Source organism: Narcine bancroftii, chromosome 12, assembly GCF_036971445.1.
Source record: "Narcine bancroftii isolate sNarBan1 chromosome 12, sNarBan1.hap1, whole genome shotgun sequence".
Taxonomy (NCBI): Eukaryota; Metazoa; Chordata; class Chondrichthyes; order Torpediniformes; family Narcinidae; genus Narcine; species Narcine bancroftii.
In genome coordinates this window covers 13,958,918-13,976,418 of record NC_091480.1, presented here as the reverse complement: position 1 = coordinate 13,976,418, position 17,501 = coordinate 13,958,918, and positions in this window count along the sequence as shown.

Sequence of the window (17,501 nt, the reverse complement as noted above, 5' to 3'; positions counted from 1 at the left end):
AGCGCTCCCACACAGGGTCCAATGCAGTTTGACTGCTGTCCGCTCTGTTCAGGTTTTAAATGGCCCATTAAAGGAGTTAACGGTGGTTTCTTTTAAAATCCTGTGACCACTAGGTCTAGGCCCAAGAAGACAGCAGCCTAGAGGGGTTGCAGACTGCGGAGGCAGAGGACTGGCGCAAAGCACCAGAAAATGGGGAGACCACTGCACGTTTGAGAAGAAGTAAAGGAGATGACCCACGGGACGATGACCTTGGCAGCGGACTAGTGAGGGGCTCTGTGGCTGAAGAATACCCAGGCTGTTGGTGTCTCGAGGCAAGGAACCCATGCAGGATGCAGGCTGCTGGTGACTGCACTCAAGGGACTCACGCCAGGCTGCGGACTGCTAGAGTCTGACTCGAGACTGGCTGAAGGGGTGCCAGGTATAGGAACCGGGACACAAGAGGGTGCCGATGGTGATGGAGGCTTCCTGATCATGTCAGAGGTGTACATCTGGAGCTCAGGTGGCTGATTGTTTCTCTTTCTTGGACTGTAAGGGGCTAAAAGCGAATCTTTGTCCCTTTTATGGTAGACTCAAGGAAATTTTGTTTCACATCACATTTTCTGTTTTATTATAACAATGATAATTTTATGGCAATAAAATAATCTTGAATCATGAAATCGTGGAGTTCAATGAAGTACGCAATAATGCGCCACCATCTCCAACAGTTCTCTAGTCCAATGAAAAGTCATCAACCTCAGACCTAAGCTCTTTCTCTTTCTTTGCTGATGCTGCTTAGCCTGCAAGGCATTCTCAGCACTTTCTGCTTTTATTTTTGGTTTTTGGCATCTGCTGGGTTTGTTCTTTGAGCACTCTGTGCCGGCTTCTGTCTCAAGGACGCGAACCAGAAAGACTTTGTTCATTCAGTTTTGTATTTGGTTTGGTTAACCGAACAAACCATCCTGGTTCTTATGTCGTGCATTATTTTGTACAGAAATAACTCTCTGAACACATACCTCCTGTAACTTTCTTTCAGATAGAAATAGACAACCTGTGAATAATACAGTTGTACAAGAGGCAGCAATTTCTCATTTTTTACCTGCTACTCCTTCTGAGTTTCTGCATCCAAAAGCTGCTGAAAATTCCCATCTTTGATCAAATTGTTGATTATCTATTCCAATATACTGCAGATTTTTCCATTTTGGTTATATTTGTACTTGTCTCGGCGCAATATATTGCACTAGAATGATTTCCAGGTTGCTTAGCAACCATTAGGAAATCCGCTCAGGCACATCTGAGTGAGAGTCGCCTCTGATTAGATGGTTTTTACTATGGACGTTATGGACATTAGTCACACAGCTGATGATCTCGTAGGTCAAAGAGCAAAGATTTCCTCTGTGTTGGGAGAAATTTGAGCTCCAGAGGGAAGCCCATGACTACGATTGTTAACTCATAGAGGAAAAAAAGACAGAGCACATTGTGCACGGATCTGGTATGTGACTGTAATTAATTGGTCCCTACTGTGATATAGATGCCCTCTTGGAGCAGTGAACCAACATCTGGTGCATTTTACCTTCCTACCTGTTAGTACATTTGTAACACTCCCTTTTGATCAATTTCATGAACCTTTGCGAGGTCCCAAATGAGTGTCATCACCAGACAGTCTCGAATACTTCAACACATCAAAGAAGGATCTCAGACATCTTCTAAACAAATGCCCTTTTCCAGTTTATTGGTTTGAAACTGTGGACAAAATTTGAAAATATAACTAACAAATTACTCCAGTGTAACCTGTTTTAGCAAAAGTGATCTCCATGCCATTTGTATATGTAATGTTTGTGGTGCTAAGCCATACAGGTGGATTTAACAGATATCAAAGGCTAATAATGTTTGTAAACTTACACCACTTCTTTGTCCAAGTTGTCCCAATCATTGTCTTCATCTACAGATGGCTCCCTCATCCAATAAGATGACATTGTCATTCAATGAAAATGCACACTTTAATCAATGTTAATTCACTGATGCTAAATTCGGAGTCATTCTGTTGATGTAAATTCCTGGACACCATTCATCATCTTCAATCTTAGAGTGGGGATGTTTTAAGTACCTATTATGAAGACTGATGGATCAAATCTGGTACTGGACACGAGTTTGTCCTTTTTGTCCTTCTCTCTCACCATATTTAACCTGAGCTGACATCCATACTGTATATTTCATGGCCCCACATTTAATTTGTAATATATATCCAGCATCTTGCAGCCAAGATAATTGTATTTTGAAAATCAATTATTTCTGATGATGTCAAAGAACTCACCCATGCTGCACACTGTCAGAAACTTTCAGATATATGGAGGATGATGGCTTCATGACTGCGGAGGTTTACCTCCTACCAAGAAGAAGGAATTCTTCACACAAGAAAGATTATTCTCTTATGTCCAATCATACTCTTCATGACTTGAGATTGAACTCTTGTCAAAATGAGACCCCTTCTAAATTTGTGGAATGCAACCATCCACGCAAAATTGGGAGACACCTTTTATCCCGTCACTCCAACTTAAAACTGCCAACAAGGAACATTGTTACTCTCTGTACTCAGTTGGTCACATGATGCAATTCTTGCATTTATATAGCAGCATTCATGACCTTGGACCTCTGTGAAACCCATGAAATGTTTTCAGAGGTGGTGTTGTAATGAAAGAAATGCTGGAGGCAGTGTTCACACCACAGGAGCTCAAGTACAGCAAAGTGATTAACCATAAGTCATATTTACAGTCTGTCATGATACAACCACCAGACCGTCTGTGACTGTCTGTGCCTATCTGTATTTCTGCCTGCCTACCTGCAGGGAGGTAACCTGGGAGGCTGGCTCTACCTACTCCCTGCCAATCACCGGACCCATATAAAGGGTCACGCCAGCCCTGGTATAAACAGTAGAGCACATGGAGTCAGACAAGAGACTGAACCTTGTGTGCAAGTTTTAAGCTAATTAAAGCCTATAGTATAGGCTTCATAGTTTGAGCCTGTTTGTTCGCACTGCAGCACATCATACAGTCTTCATAAAGTCAGGGATGATAAGCTAACAATGGTGGTTGGGAGCACAGATTTGGGGGCAGGTCCAATCAACTGTGGTAGAACAGACTTGAGGGACCAAATGGTCTGCTTTTGTTTGTAAATCACATGCTTGCACACTTGTATGTATGCCAAGGTAGGACATTGGTCATGTTATAGGCAAAAAATTAACATATTGTGAGGTATGTTTGAAAGTTGAAGCCAACAGAGTTTTGAAGAATAAAGGTTGATGTTATAAAAAAATGTTCAAAGAGGTGAAACAAGGTAGATGCTAAGAGGACTTTTTGTCTATGGAGGACATTTAGTACTGGAAAATATTGTCGCTGAATTAGTGGCATCCATTTAAGATGAACATGTAGAGCTCGTCGAAAGAATCAAAGGCTTGTTGATCCAAAGCAAAAGACAGGAGCTCTTCACAGGTGGCCGACCAGTCCGGAATGATCCAACCTGGCTAGGGACACAACCCTTTAAAGCCCAGACAATAGGCGTGGCTATGCTCTCAGCCAATCGCTGTAAGCACAGTCTAGATACAGTAACTATATACACTATGTACATTGGTGATAGATCTGTAATATCACAGAACATGATCAGAAATTGAGAATCAATTAACTCTCTACTGGAGTTGGGGGTCATTGAATATACTCAAAGTAGATGTTTGAACTATAGGAGAGTCGAGAGTTATGGGTATTCTGTAGGTGGGATTTTAGTGCCACTTGATCCTAAATGAGAGAAACCTCTTGCATAGTGGAATTGAGACTGAAGTCAGGACCTTGCTGGGTAACTTGAGGGGCCCAATGGTCTACTTCGATTCCCTATGTACTTTGTAAGAGTCCCTGTGCTTTTGAGCAGTCCTATATCATTTTTACACCTGACAGAACAATTTCCTGAAATCCTTGCAGAACAAAGGGTATCTTAACATCTGCAGAAATTCTGCGTGGCCTGCAGGACAAAGAATCTCAGGGTTGCGCGCGTGATGTCATGTATGTGCTCTGACAATAAATTTGAACTTCACATTGTACTGGCAAGAAAGCACCTCCTTCCTCAGTAATGAGCTGTTCAAATCTCCACAATCAGTCTTCAGCCCACAGAGATGAATGTCACCCATTGAGGTTCAACAGTCACATTGTCACGATCTCATTATTGAGACACTGTAGCGTTTATTTGGCCCCCGTGAGAGATCCACATTTCAAAAACAGCAGAGATACGGATTATTTATTTAGTTTTTCTTCAAATGTCAAATGAACAGGTTTGAATCTCGGTATCGCTTTTCACACCAAAACATTGATCAACTTGAGAAGGGAAGGAAAGTGCATCTGATCATGATGTTATTCTGTAATTTTTTTTTCTAAATAGCAGGTTGCATCAAGTGGTCTGGAGAATTACATAGACCTTTGAATATGGTCAATACTCTTAAATTAAAGCAGATCAAACTGCTTCAATGCAAGAAATCATGTCAAGGAGACTTCTGAGAAAGGAATGAGTATTGGAAATGTGTGGAGATATAAATTGGTTGGGCATACCTTGACTAGCTAGGCCTATTTTTACACACCTTGATGAAGGGCTCAAGGCCAAAATGTGGGTTCTGTATCTTTATCTTTTCTATGTAAAATCCAGTTTTACCAGCTGAGTTTCTCCAGGTTTGTATTTTTACTTCAACCACAGTGTCTGCAGCATTTTGTGATTTATTTGAGTCTTGCCTGGAACTGGGCTTGGCCTGATTTTGGTGAGCTCCTGATGCTTGTCACCCATTCAGATAGATTGGTGACAAAGCTGCCTGCCTTGTCACTTGTATACCCTTGGAGCAGCTGGAGGGACAATGAGAGAAAGGTTGTGAAGAGGAACATTCCCCCTCTAAGAATCTGAGCTGACTGGTTGAGGTAACAACAATAGTGTCCTCTTTTGGCTGAGATAATTCACCAGAGTGTACAGTGAGATAAAAGATTCATAAGAAATACAGTTTAAAAGAGGATTGGGTTAAGTTTCAAGCTATCTTCATTCTTTCATGGAATGAGTGAGATAATGTAGATTCGTCAATGAGAAGGGGGCTGTTGAATCAGCCATGAGTAACTATCCCTCCTGCCACCAGCTCTGGATTTGGCCAGCACTCTCCATCCAGCATTAATCCAGATCATAGCATAGGAGCAGAAGGTACAAGATGTAGACCCATGCTGCTGCAGAGGAGATTCACTGCAATGTTGAGGTTGGGTTTGTTTTCTCTGAACCAAATGAGGCTGAAGGGGATTTGATGAAGGTATATAAAATTCTGAGAGGTACAGGTTAAGCAGATAGTCAGAATGTTTTCCTGTGGTATGCGTGACAAAAAGTAAAGGGCCGATGAAGGATTTTAAAAGGGGATCTGAAAGGAAAGTATTATTTTACATAGATATAGGAATAGAAATAGGCCCATCGGCCCATCAAGACTGCTCTGACATTCTGTCATGAGCTGATCCAGTTTCCCACTCACTCCCTATAATCCTTGATGCTCTGACTAATCAAAGATCTGTCAATCTCTGCCTTAAATATACCCAATTACCTCTGCAACCTACTTACAGAGGAGGGGGTAGAATCAAATACAATCACAATATTTAGAAGGCATTTAGACAGGCACTGGAATAGGTAACACATAGAAGGAAAGGGACCAAAATAGATAAATGGGATTAGTGTAGAATGGCAAAAGAGTTGGCATGGACATGATGGGCAAAGGGCCAGTTTTGGCCTTACAACACTGGGATGTCATGATTCTATGCCCTCCAACCACTCAGTGAATTCCTAGATAGGCTATTCTCCTGAGTTGGAGTCATTCTTTTGGCTGAATGTCTGACGTCATTCATCATGAGTGGATCTATACTGGATCTGAGCCATTTCCCCATTTCAAAACATCCTTCATCAGCAGACCATCCAAGTACCACTTTCCACTTGCACCCATAGCGTGAATCCCAACCTTCCTGCTTCACAGGCACATTTTGGAAGCTGATCCTCCAAGTCATGAAGGACAATACGGTTAGAGTAGTGGTTAGTGCAGTGCTGTTGCAGCACAGGCGACAGGAGTTTGAATCCAACACTGGCTGTAAAGACATTGCATGGGCTTCCTCCAAGTGCTCCAGTTTCCTTCCAGGTTTTGGGTTGTAGATCAATTGGGTATTTAATTGGGCGGCACAGGCGCGTGGGCCAAAATGCCTGGTATCGTGCGGTATGTCTAAATTTGAAAAGCTACAATCCACCTGTATCTGCATGGGGATTCCAGGACTTTGTCTGCCTTTAGCCCAACTCCAGTTGAAATGGCACAGGGATAGCTTTAATATCCAAATCCTTTCATTGCACATGAAAATAACAGGAATGTTTGAATATTATTAATGCAGAAATATTATCCTGAGGGATACTAACATCAGAAGAATTAACATTTAGAATCTGGCTTCTTAAAAAGTAGAGGCAGGCAGTGCATAAACGATATTTAATAGATTTTCGAGTTGTCTAAGGCTTTATATAGAACACACTCCCTGTTTGGATGAGCTGCGATGTTTATCCTGTGGCAAAAAGCACAGGTCATTGCCTCCTGAATGTTTTGTTATGCCAGAATATACAGTATCATAAATGAGTGTGAACAGTTATTCCCTGAGGCTGCAGTAGGGTATTGGGAAGTCTGCCTGAAATGCAGTGGAAAAATTCAATTTGTTTTAAGATGCTATTTGCCTTCCTAATCTGGGTAGTTTCTAATGATGCCACACCTTCGTAGATTTATCCTGCAGCTGTTTAATGATTCTTTCATGACGATGAATTTAAGTGTGGACTTGCAGTATTGGCCCAGCCGTGGTATTCTTAATCCTTCGCTGGATAGCCAACAAATGCTTCCTCCCATTTTCCATTTGGAAGTAAAAACACAATGTTGGAGAAACTCAGCTGGTCAAACGGTGTACCTTGGAAAAGCAAGGATAAAGATACATAACCAACATTTTGGGTGTGAGCCCTTCATCAAGGTATTCTGGAGACTGGGATTTTTGAACCCAACACGTCTGAAGATTGGGATTTTAGTTTTGGATTTAAGGATGTCTAAAATTAAGTGTAAGTTGCAACATGGAAGATTCACCCTACAGGGGACAATTATTATTCTGAGAGTGGAAATGGAGGTGGGGGTTAATCACAACGATTATGTAACTGTTAAAGGGAAATAAGCTGGTAAACATCAAGAGAATCCAGAGCGGTGCTGCAGGGTCCAATGTTAATTGAAAATAACATTTTATACCACTCTAAGGAGTCTCCAAGGAATCAGGTTGAATTTTGTCATTCGCCTTTCATTCGTTTTACCCCACTCAGAGGTAAGAGGATCACATTCTTCCCTTAACAAAAGCATCCAGGAATATTGGTTTCAGTGCCGCCTATTTCATTATACTTAATAAAGCAGACTAAATAAAATGGAAATCACAAAGCATTTTACACTCCAAGAACAGAATCAACATTGTTCTGTGGCAGTATCACAGTGCAAGCATTTCTACAAACCACATTTCAAAATAAATAAAATAGCACAAGAAAAAGACAAAGTCAGGCAGTGTCTGTGGTTCATTGACCAATCAGGAATCTGACGGCAGCGGGGAAGAAGCCGTCCTTGTGCCGCTGAGGCCTCGTCTTCAGGCTCCTGTGTCTTTTACCTGATGGTGGCAGCGAGAAGAGGGCACGGCCTGGGTGGTGGGGATCTTTGAGGATAGAGGCTGCTTTCTTAAGGCATCGCCTCTTGCGATGTCCTCGATGGAGTGAAGGCTGGTCCCCGTGATGATGCAGGCCAAGTTAACAACCCTCTGGAGAATTTACCTGACTTGAGCATTGGTACCTCCGTACCAGACAGTGTTGCAACCAGCCAGAATGCTCTCCATGGTACACCTGTAGAAATTTTTGACAGTCTTTGGAGACATACCATATCTTCTCAAACACCTCACAAAGTATAGCCACTGGCAAGCACTTCTATAAGTAATTGCTGATGTAATATTGGAAAAACCAGAAGCCAATTAGCACAAAGATAAAACATCAAACAAATATATAATGATGACCAGATGACCTTCCTTTGGGGGGGGGGGGGTGTTATGAGGACTGAGTGATAAGCATTGGATAGCACACCAGGGATAAATCCTCTGCCATTATTCCAAATAATGCCATGGGATTGTTAACCCACCTTTGGAAATGGGTTGGGTTTAATCTCTCAGCAGCAGGGTGCCCCCTCCAGCAGTGTAACACTGAAATTGCAGAATGTCAGCCTAAAGGAGCGTGGGGAGTGGAACTTGCACCCACGATTGACTCAGAACTAATAGAGGATCTACGACAAAACCTCACTTGGCAGGAGTTTGAGGAGCTGCTCTTATTCTCCTCAGCATGCCAGTTCGAAGTCAAAAGTTCTTGCAGTGGTTCAGATATTTAGTTTTCAAAGGCTAATCTAGGAGGATTATTGTATCATCAAACTCTTCAAATACAGTGACTCCAACCAGAGCTCATCTATTGATAGCTTCTCCTAGAACCAAGGGGACAGTTCCTGCCTTCTCCCCGTCTTCCTCCTTTCATAAGAAATAGGAGCAAGCGTTGGACATAGAACCATTTGAGATACTGCACCATTCAATTAGATTGTGGCTGACTGAATTTTGGTCACTCCTCCAGTTTTCTGCTTTCATTACTCTTGGATGCACCTTATCTTGGTAAAGTCAGTCATGTGATGTGTTTGGCCCGATGGGGAAAAGGCAACAGATTCCTTCTCCATAGAAGTATGAAACATTGCAAACCCTTCGGCCCTTCTAGTCTGTGCCGAACTATTATTCTGCCTCGTCCCACTGACCTGCACCCTGTCCATATTCCTCCTTAGCCCTTCCATCCATGACCCTGTCCAAATTTTTCTTAAACATTAAAATTGACCTCTTCAGCTGGCCGCTTGTTCCTCTGTGGCGTTTTAAAATACCTGATCAGATTTACTGATGCACGTGTTTCATCCATACGACAACTGATTTCATGTCTAACTTCTCTTTGTTCCGATGGAAGTCCATTTAAATGAAACACCAGCTCTATTACTCTCTCCACACAAGGTCTGTTCAGCACCTCCAGCTTTTATATCAGGTTTCCAGTATGCACAACAGTGGATGCACGTGGAATGTTTTCATGGCGAGTGGAAATTAAAAAATGATTTATTCGATGAGCGAAATATAATCAAAGGAGCTAACAGCAATCTATTATATTTCCACAACCTGGTTGATGTGCTTCTGTTCAGTAAGAAAATTATATACTTCTGAACCAGGATGAGAAATGAAGTCAAGATGTAGAAAACACCTGATCCATAGCTCGAGGATCTGCATTTTAGAAACAGAATCAGGATTTATTGTCATAAATGAGTCATGAAATTCAATGTTTTGTGGCAGCGTCTTAGAGCAAACATACATATTATAACCATCTTACAACATTACTATAAAAAATAAAAATAATAGAGCATGAAAAGTCAGGCAGGGTCTTTGGTTCATTGATTATTCAGGAATCTGATGGCACCACTGAGTGCTTGTCTTTAGGCTCCTTTACCTTTCCCCCCAATGGTAGCAGAGTGAAGAGGGCAAGGCCTGGGTGGTGGGGGGGGGTCTTTGAGGAGAGAGGCTGCTTTTTTAAGACACCGTCTCATGTAGATGTCCTCGATGGAGTGAAGTCTGGTGCCTGCGATGACGTAGGCTGAGTTAACAAGCCTAAGGAGTTTATTCTTGTCCTGAGAGTTGGTGCTTCCACACCAGGCAGTGATGCAACCAGCCAGAATGCTCTACACAATAGACCTGTAGAGGTTTTCAAGAGTTTTCAGTGACATACCGAATCTCCTCATGCACCACAAAGTATAGCCACTGGCGATCCTTCTTTGTGATGGCATCAACATGGAGGCTCCCGGACAGATCCTCAGAAATGTTGACACCAGGAATTTGAAGATCCCCTGCACTGCTGAGCCCTCGATGAGGACTGGGTCGTGCTCCCCTGACTTCCAACTGAAGTCCACCATTATCTCCTTGGTTTTGCTAACATTAGGTGCAACATTGTTGTCTTTACCCCATTGAACGAGCTGATCTATCTCCCTCCTGTATGCTTCCTCATTGCCTTTTGTGTAATTTCTGCAATGGACCCATGAACTGATATAATCTTTTGACCCTGGTTTCCTACTTGCAGGTGATTTCTTTGGTTGGTTCTCCTTGCATCTATCCTGAAATGTGCTCTTATAGTCTCCAGGGTTGGAAAGTACAATGAATTTCCGAGTTGTAGCAAACTTTCAAGCAGTTACACTGCAAATAGGAGTATAAATGTAGCAATCAAAAGGATTTGCTATTGATTCTGGATGAAAAAACCAACAGCATTTTCAAATACAGCTAGAAGGAAAAAGCTGATGATTATAAAAATCTGTTAGCTATATTCTAACTGGTATCAAATATGGGTGACACACTTTTCCATGTGCCTGCATTCACATGGCAGTTCACTGCCTTCTGGCATGCTGGACGTGGTGTTAAGGCCAACCACAGACTCCCCAAGATGTTTCAAAATTGGCAAAAATAGCTTTGCATGTAGCACCATAGGATATCAATGATGGATTCTTTGACTAGGACCTGTGAAACCCTTCTCGATCTGCAATGTCGTTGCTGTACTGAGTCAAGTTTGCAATTTAAATCTTCTGGGATGCAGTCCCTTCAAGTGGTTCCCAATTCATCCTTTGGTGTCTCATCTCAGACCAGATTGACCATAAGATGTATGAGCAAAAGTAGGCTCTTCAGCCCATCGAGTCGGTCCCGCCATTCAATCATGAGCTGAAGCATTTTTCCACTCAGCCCCATTGCCCGGCCTTCTCCCCATAACCTTTAATGCCCTGGTTAATCAAGAACCTATTAATATCTGCCTTCCCAATGGTTCGGCCTCCTCGACTGCTTGTGGCAACAAATTCCATAGATTCACTACCCTCTTGCAATAGAAGTTCCTCTGCATCTCTGTTCTAAGTGGAAACCCTTAAACTTGAAGTTGTGCATTCTTGTCCTAGACTCTCTCACCATAGGAAACAACCTTTCTACATCTTCTCTGTCCATGTCTTTCAACATTCAGAGTGTTTCAATGAGACACCCCTCATTCTAAATTCTAACAACGACAGGCCAAGAGCCGTTAAATGCTCTCATACAAGTTACACGTTCCTTCCTGGAATCATCCTTGTAAACCTCCTCTGAACTCTCTCAATGTCAGCACATCCTTTCTTCAATGAGGATCCCAAAACTGCTCACAATGCTCCAAATGAGGTCTCACCAGTGCCTTTTAGAGCCTCAACATCACATCCTTGCTCTTATATTCTATTCCTCTTGACCAACACACCAAGTTCAGAGAGTCTGGAACACTGGCACTCCAGATATTAAGCATTTGAAGCTGACCTTGCCCCTTACAGGTTGAATGCTACTTGCAACGTTAGTGAATGCAAACACCGATCCACAGCTGAAGCTGAATGTATCCAGTCCCTGTTATGCAGTAGGACAGTCTTGGTGAGTGCTGAAGTGTGAAGATTTTCAGCACGTTTGTTCTGTTTCAGTTACATCCTGGGTTCGTTGATTCTTTACTTCGACATCCTGGATCTGAATTTCAACAAACTAAGGGAGTGACAAAATTTAATTAACTTTGGAAGTGACAGTGGATGTTTCACGTGTTTGATGAGACTAACTGACAGTTCTCAATTAACTGATATTAAGTTCTCTATATTTTGAGTAGAATTGGTTTGGGAGTTTGACAATCTGTTGGATTGGGGAAGCTCTCTTATTCATTATTTTTCTTGAATTCTAACGAGGTGATGGCAGATCTGCAGAAGTATTGTTATGTTGGCTTGAATCAGGCAAGAGGGGAAAGATTGTCGACTGGTCATAATTTTTACAGAGTTACAATTAATCACCTTTTTTTCCTTATTCACTAATGTACAACAATAGTAGGTTGTGTAAAAAGGGACAATGAGCCAACACACAGGAGGGAGATTGAAAACTTGGCTGAATGTTGCACCAACAACAACCTCACTCAATGTCACCAAAAGCAAGGAGCTGATTGTTGACTCAGGAAGGAAAACCAGAGGTGTAGGATCCAATGATCAGTGGAGGGTGAGTAAGTTCTTGGGAATCACTATCGTGAAGGATCTTTCCTGGACCCTACACACTAATGGCATCGTGAAGAAAGCACGTCAGTGCCTCTACTTCCTCAGGAGTTTGCATAGGTTTGGCTTGACACTGGAAGCCCTGGCAAATTTCTACAGATGTGTGGTGGAAAGTGTGTTGGCCACCTGCATTATGAGCTGGTATGGGGACACCAATACCCCTGAGCGTAAAGCCCTGCAAAAGGTAGTGGACACAGCCTAGGACATCTCACGAAACCCCTCCATAACATCGAGAACATCTACAGGGAACGCTGCTGTCGGAGAGCAGCAGCAATCATCAAGGATTCACATCACCCAGCACACGCTCTGCTCTCGCTACTGCCAATGGGAAAGAGGTATAGGTTCCAAAAGACTCACACCACCAGGTTCAAGGCCCCTCCACCATTAGATTCCTCAACAACAAAGTCAGTCTTGGACTCATTTAAGGGCTTTTACTTTTGCATTTTTTTTCTCTCTCTGTAAAAGAATCAAAGAAAAGTTACATGCACAAGTCTTTAGGGGAAAAGGTAGGTATAGGAGATTGGCTCAGTTTGGTTGGTTCCACTGGGAACTGGCATGAGCCCAATAGGCTCCTACACTGCATCAGAGATAAAATATATTTAAGGTACCAAATCAAACCTAGATTTCTAAGTCATGGTGGAACCAGCCTCATTCAGGCTAATGTTAAGTATAACATTATCCTTCTGTATTCTAGCTCCTGAGACCTTATAGTCTGAAGCATTGAATGACCAGGCATTCCATCATCTCAATATAATAACTTCAGTCTCATGCTGGAGATGCTTGTACATTCCATCAGTACATCATTTCCTAATCTACCATAACCGGCACAGATTGGAGGAGCTGGGATTTTTCTCTTTGAATAGAGGAGGTTGCAAATGGAGCCAATTAATTCAGGAAGAGTAAATGCTTAGTAGATAAAGGGTGACATGAGTCAGCAGGTGGTAGAATATGGAGCAACAATTAAAAAAAAAATTTGCAGGAGGATCTCAGCAGGCCAGGCAACATCAGTGGGAGAAAATAACTCGACATTTTGGGCTGGAGCGCTTTATCAAAATGAAAAAGGGAAATAGTTTCTCATTGATTGAGGGGTCAAGAGGAAGAAGGACATAAAGTGAAGGTGATTGGCAAGAAAACCCAATAAGTGACAGGTGGAAATTTTTATTTTTTGCTGAACAAGGTACTTGGAGTCGGAATGTTCCAAGGGTATTAGTGAAGGACAATTTAAGTATAGTGTTCAAAAGAGAGCTGGATACATATCTGAAAGGAGAATATTTACCAGACTTTGTGATAAGGGTAGGATCAGTGGATTGCTCTTGATTTGATAGAATGAATGGCCTCCTTTCAATGATGTACTGAGCTGGCAAAAATTGCTTTTTTAATGCCAATCTCTCAAAAATTATATTTGCTGGCCATTAACAGTTTTTGATTCTCTCCTATTAACAAAGCCAATACATTCCACCTCGCCTCACTGATGAGGGGTTCACAGGTGAGCCTATAAATCTATCTCCCTTTCCACTGTAATGTGTTCTCAGCAGATTTTGCTCTTCTGAATATCAGGCATTCAAAACCAAAACATCTGTTTGAAACCAACCAGCAGCACTGACCAGAATGAGAGCAAGGTTTCATTTTCTGAAAAATCACACCCTAACTTGCAGCTGGAGACTAAATTACTGTCACAAAGAATTGAGGTGATCTGGTGATATGATAATTGGTCTGGAATTTTGCAATGAAAGGGGTAGTTCATATCTGCTCACTGACTGTCCCTGCTAAGGTCATGACTCATTTATCTCTGTTTTCATTTTGACTGTGAGCATTTACAACTAGAGCCACACTCTGCTCTTCATTTCCTCTTCAAGTTATTTTCTTTCACATTCCAGTCAATGCATTTACAATGAAGTTGCGGCTCATTTCTTTAACCAAATTTCCCTTTGTCCAGTTCTGGACTGCCATCTTATCCCATGCCCTGAATTACAAAATCCTTTCCTTTATCTGGATTTACTGTCAATTACCCTGTCAACAGTGATTGATGGCTACTTTTGATTCTGTGGTGGGGTAGATGATCAATAATCAATTAATTTTCTCCGTGCCCATTTAAGTTCTCGTCAAGATTAAAGATATTTTTATTGACATGTAATTAAAAATAGTACAATGTTATATAAAATTTGCTTTAGTCTCCTGAAGGCAGACAGATTCTCCATCGGCAGAAGTTGCCTGAAGTGCTTCTTACAGTCTGTAGTGCTATCAATTAGATCAGACAGACCAGAAGTTAAGATTAATAGGCTTTAATCGCTATAAACTTACAGGCATATCATACATGCTGTTGGTCCGATTCCAAAGCAGTACTGAGGGAAGGGATTCGGCGGTACTGTCTTTATTAGGAATCCTAAGAGAGAGTAGTTACAGTATTGGGGAAGCCCAACCAGTACATTGCATGTATTACAGTGTTCTTCTACAAAGTCAGAGAAAGACAAGCAAAGAGACTCCCCTCAGGGTCCTGAAGCGCCAGTGGGTTGAGCTCCAGCACTGCCGCAGACCCGACAGCAACACAGAGTCCAGTCCAAAACATCAGCAGCCCAAGCTCCAGATGCGAACCACCAACACGATCAGGAAACCTTCAGCAACACTCTCGCATCCCAGTTCCAGTACCTGGTACCCCTTCAATAAGTCTTGAGCCAGAGACCAGCAGTCTGCCACCTGGTATGAATCCCTCAATCGCAGTCACCAGCCTGCATGGGTTCCTTGCCTGCCACCTGTGTGTTCCTCCATTGCATCAGCCCTCACTGGTTTGCTACCATGGTCACCATCCTGTGGGTCATCTCCTCTGCTTCTCCTTCTCAAATGGGTGGGCATTTTCCCCGATTTCTGATGTCCTGCGCTAGTCCTCTGCTTCCCCAGAGTGAATAAACCCCTCATGGCTGCTGCAGATCATAAGCACCGCGTGACTCCTACCTGCTCTCCGCGGGCCTGCACTTGTGGCAGCGCTGCCGCTACAGCGACTCAGGCAGCGTCGCCACTTTACATTCATGGACTTCTTCCAGCTCCTCCTTGTTAACGTCACAGCAGATCCCGATCTCCATGCCGAGTTGCATTATCTTAGTGATATGGATCAGAGAAATTGTTTAAAAAAGCTACATTTAAATTAGGCTTTGTTATTGCAAAGAATCCATGAATGCTGTGCATCTGCAAACAATCAAGTGGGAGAAACCTGAAGGTTTGGTCTCCTTTCCACAGGCAGAGTGGGTCCATTTCACAAGGGTCCCCTGGTCAGGTCAGTGGCAGGGAGGGAGAACTCAACTGCTTTTCATTCATCCACGCAAGTGCAAAAGATTCAATCCCACCCTGCAATTGCTTGGATATTGTGGAAAGACTCAACAGACACGTGACTCAGAGCAGAGTACCTTGTCTCTGGCATGCTCTTGTGACCAACATACATTCAATGGTGAACCCCAGGATGCTGACCATAGGCGACACAATGATGGCAATTTTACTAGATAACAAGGCATGCTGTTTCAATTCTCTTGAGTAGGAAGTGGTCATTTTCTGGCAATTGTGTGCCACGATGGTTACTTTTTACTTATCAATGTAAGCATGAACATGGTCAGGCAGAGAAAAGGTGTTCAGTCACTGTCTTTTTCCCAAGGTAAGGAGGTCTAAGTCCAGAGAGCGGAGATTTAAGGGGAGGTAGGAAAGATTTATCAATAGAGGATGAGCAAATGTAGCTTCTTGGGAGTCACTATCTCGGAAGATCTTTCCTGGAACCAACACACCAATGGCATCATGAAGAAAGCCTCTACTTCCTCAAGAGTTTGCGGAGGAGCTAGTGGAGTTGTTCAAATGAACCGGTACGGACTTGAAGGGCCGACATGGTCTGTTTCCGTGCTGTAAACGGTTATATGGTTATATGGTTATATGGACATGAAAGGGTATTTTTTCACTCACAGGGTTATGAATATGTGGAACAAGTTGGCAGAAGAACTGGTATAGGCAGGCACAATCATAATGTTTAAAATAAGACCATAAGACATAGGAGCAGAAATAGGCCATTCAGACCACCGGTTCTGCCCCACCATTCAATCATGAGCTGATCCATTTCCAACTCAGCCCTGCTGCCCAGCCTTCTCCCCATAATCTTTGATGCCCTGGCTGTCAAGAACCTATCAATCTCGGCCTTAAATACACTCAATGAGCTGGCCTCCACAGCCACCCATGGCAACAAGTTCCATAAATTTAACACCCACTGGCTGATTAATTTCCTCTGCATCTCTGTTCTTAGCAGATGCCTTCAACCCTGAAGTTGTACCCACTTGTCCTAGAATCTCCCACAATTGGAAGCAACCTTTCTGCATCTACTCTGTCCACGTCTTCCAACATTTGAAAAGTTTCAATGAGATCACCCCATCATTCTCCTAAATTCCAACGAGTACAGGCCAAGAACTGTCAAATGCTCCCGGAATCATCCTTGTGAACCTCCTCTGAACCTTCTCCAATAACAGCACATCCTTTCTTAAATGAGGAGCCGAAAACTGCTCACAATGCTCCATGTGCCTTTTCAAGCTTCAACATCCCTGGTCTTATATTCTATTCCTCTGGGAATGAATGCCAGCGGTGTATATGTCTTTGTCACCACCAACTCAGCGTGCAAGTTTAACTTCAGGCTGTCCTGCACAAGGACACCCAGATCCCTTTTCAAGGGGGAATTTTCAATTTTCTCCCATTTAAAAAAAATGCCTGCCTATTAATTCCGACCAAAGTACATGACTGTACACGTTCCAACATTGTATTCCATTTGCCATTTCTCTGCCCATTTTCTGAACTTAAGTCCTTCTGCAGCCTCCCTGTTTCCTCAACACGACCTGCTCCTCCACTTACTTTCATATTATCTGCAAACTTGGTCACAAAGTATTTTATATATTTAGATAGGTACATGGATAAAGAAAGGATTGGAGGAGGATAGGCCAACTGCAGTCCAATGGGAGTAGTTCAAGTTGGTAACTTGGCTGGCATGCACCATTGGGCTGTATACTGCCATGACTTTATGGTCCAGCGTTGTAATGTGGTGTTAATACATTGTGTACTTGTGCTTGATTGAGCTTGGTGCACCCAAGTCAGGAGTGGAGAGGCAACAACCGAAGTACATTGAAGGCAAGGTTTTTGAGGAAAAGAATAAAAATTTCAACTGAGCAGGGGTTAGAGTAGTAAACTTTCAGCAAAAGGCCCTTGGTGAATGATCCAGATCTGAAGTCCTTTGATGTCACTCATGCTGGTAATGTCCAAACAATCACAGCAAGACACATAC